The sequence below is a fragment of the Temnothorax nylanderi genome, unplaced genomic scaffold (genome assembly GCF_030848795.1).
Source record: "Temnothorax nylanderi isolate EJ_2023f unplaced genomic scaffold, tnyl_v1.0 TNYL_tig1369_pilon, whole genome shotgun sequence".
NCBI classification, from domain to species: domain Eukaryota; kingdom Metazoa; phylum Arthropoda; class Insecta; order Hymenoptera; family Formicidae; genus Temnothorax; species Temnothorax nylanderi.
The window spans coordinates 11,291-19,185 of NW_027250431.1; the positions used below are offsets into that span (position 1 = coordinate 11,291).

The window sequence follows — 7,895 nt, forward strand, 5'->3', positions numbered from 1 at the left end:
TTTTGTTTTAATTTTATATTCTTAACTGAAGAACTGAATAATTAGAATTTAGAATATTATTTATTTTAAGTAATATTATCAAGAAAACATTTTTTGTAAAGATCATCGTTACTTAAAGGAAGAGAAAATTGAGTAATTGGTTTTTTTAGCACTAGAATGATATTTTTTTGCGTGTGCGTATACGGCACGCCGTTTTGCTATTTAATATCATCATAAAAATTCTACCAAATTAAATTGATACTCAAAGAAAAGAAATTATTATTATGTCTAGATACTTATAATTCATCAAATTATTATTAAGCTATAATTGAAAATGCAGAATTAAAATTATGTCTAGACAAAATATTAATTCTGAATTTATTTTATGTTATGACATAAAAATTTTTCGGGAATTAAAATTGTGTACATAATTGTAATTCACGAATTTTACTTATGTACACAATTTTAATTCTTAAATTTTTATTACGTACATAATTGTAATTCTCGAATTACTCTTTTTCTTTTAGTAAGTAACGGTTATCTTTAAAAAAGAATATTTTCTTGATAATAATCTTAAAATGTACTTATCACAAATTTTAGAAAAAGTCTTTGTCATGTACTTTGTCATGTACTTTGTATGAAAAAAGAATTTATACTCCTTCAAAGAACATTATAAAGTATTATCAAAGAAAAGTCAAAATAATAAGTAAATCGAATTTTTGTTTTAATTTTATATTCTTAATTGAAGAATTAAACAATTAGATGCCTCTTCTTGCAAGACCTTTCATATCATTGTGTGTCGTGTCGACAAGATCGTCAAGTCTTCTCCCAGAGAGTATTCATTATGTACATGGCTCTGTATTCCACGTTATTCAGACCGAATGGTGAGTTTCCTAAGGAATCTTTTTAATATCTCAACATTAATTGAACAAATTTACAGATATGGATCAATTGGTCTATGTTTCTGATACTTTGAATCAGTAAACTCACCATACGGTACGGAGAACGTGTAACTTAATTTCTGTAACTGCCGCTGAAGATGGCTCAAAACTGAGCCGAAACGTACAGATCGATGTAATGTATCAAAACGACGAATAAATCAGTTATTTCTGATATTACGCACTGTGATCTGCGTCTGACCCTCATAGCCTTGACTTCTCCTATTTTAATCTCGAGGGTCCTCATATTACTTTATTTATTATTTTGACTTTTCTTTAATAAAATTTTATTATGTTCTTTGAAGGAGTATAAATTATTTTTTCGAGTACATGATAAAGACTCTTTCTAAAATTTGTACATTTTAAGACTATTATCAAGAAAATATTCTTTCTTAAAGACAACCGTTACTTACTAACAGAAAAAAAAGTAAATTGAGTAATCGCTTTTTTAAGCAGAACAATTGATATTTTACTGTGTATGCATGTACACACGTATGTACATAAGTACGCACAAAAATTTTTCTATGTTGTTAGAAAATTTTATTTCTATTTAAAAAAGGCGAGAAACTATCATCGCTTAGGACGGGGGCCCGGCGTTACGCGCCGCTCGTGCTGCTTGAAGTAAACAACTGCCCGCGCGCCGACCGCGAAGCGGCCGCATCTCGCCGCGCGCTTGGATTTGGCGGTGGGCCGGGCCAATACGGCGATTTTTTAATCATTAATAACTCATCAACTATCGCGAAAATTGCAAAATGGTACATGACTTTTCGACTCAGTTTGGCTCGCTCTATCTAAATATGAAAAAAGTACCAAACATTCTGATACACCCTGTATATAAGGGGTAAAAACCAAAGTGGTGTAAGTCAAATTTTTAAATATATATATATATATTTTTTTTTTGTTTCGGAGGAGGAGAGAAAATGCCTCGCGCATTCTACCGAATGCCGGCCCTCGGGATATGTGGGATTTGCACCCACTAAAAACTCTCCCCCTAACAATCAGCACGCTGGACAACAGTTACGTCACGCGGGAGACTCGAGGTATTACTTCACGAGACGCAACAGTCCTCACGCAGAGGCGACAGAAAACGTAAACCAGAGACAAGGATCACACGTTGGATCAGGACAGGGATGCCAAGAACCCCAGGGGATGACTCTCTAGTCGAATGTCTGACACAAGTGTCAGCATTCGACCGCCTCGGAGAACCCTCATGATAGCAGCCGCGGGCAGTCATATCATAGAGGGCTCTCTTCATTGGCTGCGAGGCCATTCCCCAGGGAGTCAGACACCCCCAGGAGAGAACGTGTACATTCACAGACGTACACGTACTAGACCAACAGGAAACCCTCTACCCGGAGAGGGGTTCCACACTTAATCAAATCCACGAGTTCTAGAACTCGTTAACATGTAGGACATAAATCCATCACCAACATATAACGGACCCCAACTGAGATCCGCATCACGGGCCGTGTAAAACGCAGCACACGGCATATAGTAAGTATCGCGCCCCACCCCCACCCATCCCCACCCCCCAGAGGGGGGAGGAGGGAGGGGGGAGGCGCGAAAAAAGTAAGAACTTCGAAAAAAACCCCATCGCAGGCCAAGGAGACCCCAGAGCGACGACCAACCGCGACCCGCAGCCGCAACGGGGCATCCGGCACCCGTTGTCTAGCAACGGGTCCGGAGCCCCGCGAACAGCGGTGAGCGGCAGGCCACGGCCGACCGACCCCCAGAGAACCCCCAGCCAACGCGACAGAGCCCCGGAGACGAATGATACGTCAGCATTACAATGTAGGCCACCCGACAACCCCACAGACGCAGCCAGACGCCGACCCCCGCCAAGCCACCCACCCCCCAGGGATCCGGGGGGGTCGCATCTAGGCGACACGCCGGACCCCAGGAGGAGGGAGAGCCCGCCGCCGGCTAGCGCCAAACCGCCCCGGAAGGAGTAGGCAACCCCGCGCCGCAGCATCTAAATGTTCCACAACTTGGAAAACGCAGCATAATAAGATCTACGCAACAGCCGCAGCAACTCAGCCATCAGGTCCCGGATTCAGAAGAGCCTCCTGTCTTCTGCGCCCATCCTCCTCTTTGCGTTGGAGGACTCTTTTGGCAAAGACCGAGAACGCATTCCAAGCCTTCCTCGTTGAACATATTGATCTTATAACGTTCGACAGGGAGAGATCTTGACCTACCACCGCGATCAGCTCCCCCCGTTCGAGGCCCCAGAAGCCACAGACAGCCAGAGTGTGTTCCGGTGTATCTTCTTCTGTATTACAATAGCGACACACTGGTGTGTCTTCCTTTTTAATACGATGCAAATAGGCTCCAAATAGGCCAAAGCATCCGTGGCCTGTCAGGAATTGCGTAATCCTGAAGGTCAGAAATCCCGATCCTCGATCCAACCAATCTTCAAAATGTGGACTAATTGCTTCCCTCGTTCTTCTTCCGGGAGACGTGGGTCACGGATATAAGCGCCCCACCGCCTCCTCAGTTCCTCCCACTCTTCCAGACGCACCGCCGCAGCTGAAACATCGTTATATGTGCCTTCCTCCTTCATGTTCCGTAAACGGAGGTACGTTCGTCTCATATATTCCGCGTATAGATGGATAGGCGGAATACGGGCCAACAGCGTAGCAGCCTCGTACGAAACCGTACGATATGCCATGGTGGTGCGAAGCGCCGCAAGCCGGAGTGCGCTGCGCAGTATCCTCTGTTTATTTTCAGATTTCAAGAACTCTTCGCTCCAGATGGGAGACGCATAGAGAGCAATGGAAGTACATATAGTGTAATATAGTCTTCTCTTGGATTCGACTGGGCCTCTGAGATTCGGCAGAATCCCGCATAGCGCACGACTCACTCTCGTAATTTTTGATGCGATATATTTCATATGGGTATTAAAAGCCCACCTTTTGTCAATGTAGACTCCGAGATATTTCATGCTGTACGAGATTTTAATTTTGAATCCATCGTATACAAAACTTGAGTCACGGGGACAGTTTCCAAAGTAAACGGCTTCGGATTTAGCCCAGGAGACCGCTAGACCAAGTTATCGAATATTCACCATCATATCATCCAAACACTCAGTTGCCAAAGCGCACGCGGAATCGAAATCTTCCTCCGCAACAATCAGAAGGGTGTCATCCGCATAACATACGATATGGCAATCCCAATAAAGTATAGTCTTGAGAACCTGGTCAAAACCCAAATTCCATAATAGGGGGCCCAACACAGAGCCCTGTGGGACCCCCCTGTTCACCCATCTGGTGCGGCGGGTACCGTCTGAAGTCATGTATCTGATTTTACGATTTCTTAGGTAATCCTCGATTATTCGTCGCAGGTATGGAGGAACGTTCCTGTTACGAAGAGCCCCTCTTATACTGGAATGCCGAATGGAATTAAAAGCGTTTTCGATGTCGATGGAAATGGCCAGAGCTACCTTACCATTTTCCCGAGCCTCAGTCACAATGTTCTTCACCAGGAAGAGCGCGTCGGTTGTTGAACGCATTCTCCGAAAGCCGAACTGATTCTCGGAAAGATTGTAAGCTGAGTTTCCCTCCAAGTGAGCCTCAAGTCGGTTCGCGATAACGCGCTCAAAAGTTTTCCCTATTTCATTAAGGAGACAAATAGGTCTTGCTTTAGGTATCTCGCCAGGTGGTGGGGCGTCTCCTTTAGGGATTAACACCAGGTCTGCAGTTTTCCAACTAGGTGGAAAAATTCCAGCCTGCATATAAATATTGAAGCTCGTCGCAACCCGGTGAACCATGGCAGGCGGTAGCATCTTCAAGGCGGTTGCCTTGAAACCATCCGGTCCAAGCGCCGTACTACTAGATTTCTTGGCAGCGATGGCCTCAGAGACTTCATCGGGGGTGATCTCAGTCCGGCTCTCCTCACAATCCCCCAGTTGACCTGCATCAGTTCCCTACCAGGTGGAAACAGTTTGTCCAAAACGCGATTCAAAATGTCCGGTTCAAGAGTGGCGCTAATTCCAGAAGTGGGTTTCCGCAACTTCCCGAGAACCAACCTATAAGGAAGGCCCCACGGGTCCTCGTTCAATGTCGAAATTAATTCTTGCCATGCGGAAGATTTGGCCCTTCGGATCTCAAATTTTAACTCTTGGCTCGCAGAGATATAAGCGATTCTTTTAGCTTCCAACACTTCTGGTCTATCTCTACTACGACCACGAGTCCATGCTCGCCTAGCAATAATGGCCGTAGATCTCAGCCGCGCGATAGACTCATTCCACCAATACGATCTATCGGGTCTACAAGGGCGTGATCGAGGGACAGCTGCACTACATGCATCCTGAATACAGTCTTGAATCCATTGTCTGGTTTTACTCTGATCATGTGTTCCCTGTCAGTTGGGGTAACTGCGCATCTCCAAGCGATGGCCTCCTGGTATAATCCTACGTCCATCTTCCGAAAATTCCATCGGGGGGCAGAAGAGCAAGCAGAACGCCGTTGAGGTATGTCCGAAATTTGGAATGAAATATAGAAGTGATCAGACATGGATTCCATGTCTTCGCGTACTGTCCAATCCCAAATTCTACCCGACAGATTCGGAGAGGCCCAGGTCAGATCGATAATTGAACTTCCCTGGTGACTTGCAAAAGTGTGGCGATTTCCCACGTTCATAATCCTCAAGTCCAACTGGGAAGTCAACTCCTCCAAATATTCTCCCCTGCGATTATTGGTGTTTGATCCCCAAAGAACCGCATGGGCATTAAAGTCACCGAAAACCAAGATCTTGTTGTTGTGGGTGATACTCGAGCACATGTTAGATAGTTCCTCAAGAAAATCAGAGTAACCTTGGATGTCCACATTTGGTGAAATATAACAAGACAATACGAAGTAGTCCCCATATCTTATTAAACGGAGTGTCGACCACGGGCCTCTAGAAATATATATGTATATATTGCTTGCTTGCTTGCTTGCACTAATTTATAAAATATTTAATTTCGAACGAATATGTGGCAAAGAGACTGAAAGAGACACATGCCTAAAATAATAAATAAGAAAATAACTTTTGCACGAAAGTACTATTTTATTCGTAATTTTAATAAATTTTTAATTAAGAATAATACCTTAATAAAAATGCTTTTTTTAGATATCAACTTGTATAAAATTTGATAAGAAAAAATCGAATCCTTATATAATGTACTATTATAAATTTCAATTATTTACAAATATTTGATATATTAACAAGTAATCTTTGATATATATTTGTCAATATCAATCATGTCATAATTAATTTAATATATATATATATAACACACATACAATATTGCTTGCTTGCACTATATATAGTATATATTGCATGTTTAATACATTGTTTAATAAAAATAAAATATTTTAGATTTTATTTTATATTTTAAGATTTTTTAAATATGTAATAAATTATTTATGACATGATAATATCAACAAATATATATAAAATATTACTTGTTAATATATATTTCTATTTCTAAATAATTTTTAAATAATTAAAATTTATAATAGTTTAGATTATATCAGAATTAAATTTTTTTCTTATCAAATTTTATACAAGTTAATATTTTAAAAAAGCATTGTTATTAAGATGTTATTTTTTTATTAAAAATTTATTAAAATTACAAATAAAACTTGCGTGCAAAAGTTATTTTTTATTTTTTTTATTTTTATTAGTCATTCATTTTTTATCAACATTCGCCGAGTTATTGCAAAAAAACGAAAATTTTGGTTAGGTTTTTTGCATTTATCTCGTTTCGATTAATAGATAGCATTTTTTTCGCTCCTGAGAAAGTTGTAGGGCTTGAAAAAACGAAGAAAATGAGCGGTGACTCGTTCCGATTCGTCAATTTTGGTTCCCCCTCCCCCCCCCTCAAAAGCACTGCTGGGTCTCATGATACGACAACTCAAAAATAAGCTTTTCTAAACACCCCCAACACGCCTAAAAAGGAATAAAAAAGTTCGCATCACTTTAGACCTCAAATGTCTAATTTGACTGGCCTATTAAATAAAAACATATTTATTAATTATTCTTTTGTAACATTAGCTTCGACATATTAAAAATTATTTAACAGTGGATATTATTCCATTGATATCGGAGTACCCACTGAGACTTGTCTCAAATTCTTCAAGTATCTGCGCATATTAATAATTACAATCATGTAATCGTAACAATTCGTTTAATGAACCAGTAGTGAAGCTTTTTTTTTTGTAAAATTATTAAGTCAATAAAGGCATACATTCTTAGGTATTATTATTTGATAATACTTAATTTCCGATTTTATTTAAACGCTAAAATTTTTTCTTATATTATTAACATTGCAATCAAATCTATTATACTCTTCAGAGTAAATTTAAAAATAAAAATTTTCACAAATTTTTCTTTCAGTATATTTTATGTCAAAATAATGCGAAAATGTTTGACACCCTTTATTTCACATTTATCCCGTTACATAACAAAACATTTAACGATTCTTGCCTGAGAGAAAGTCACAACAAAAATTGTAGGAGTGTAATGTTGCGAAATTTCACATATTGTGAAAACTTGCCGATAGATAGAATAGATACCGTATACGTTATTGGATTAATTCGCGTATCGAATAATTCCAAAAAGTCAGTATATATGTTAGCGAGATGTTAAACGAAGCGATATCACAGATAGAAATTTAGTATCGATGAAAGGAGATGCATAGCGGAGATTAATTGATTTTCACCTCCTTCGCGACATTATACAGTCCGAGTTGTTATTTCGCGCGAAGGGAAGGGACTATTCATAATCTTTGGAGATAAATGTAAATGTTCCGATTGCCTATTCGTGCGCTGACGAAGGCGCATGCGACCAATCGCCCGCGGGCAGAAATTCAACGTAGGGTCGGTGTGCACCATTTGTGGCCACTTTAAGGATTTTTGACGAAATAAATGCGTTTTATTACATTCTTTTTGTTATGTAACGCTTTTAACTAACTTAATATATTCTTAATAATCTTTT

The 7,895-nt window shown here is 39.9% G+C and overlaps 1 long non-coding RNA gene across 1 annotated transcript; it reads left to right on the forward strand.

The window, feature by feature from the left end:
- Positions 1 to 536: 536 nt before the first annotated feature.
- Positions 537 to 1,092, forward strand: LOC139787262 (uncharacterized). The gene is made up of 2 exons (XR_011722572.1): positions 537 to 863; positions 920 to 1,092. It is a non-coding gene; the product is annotated as an uncharacterized lncRNA (long non-coding RNA).
- Positions 1,093 to 7,895: the final 6,803 nt, after the last annotated feature.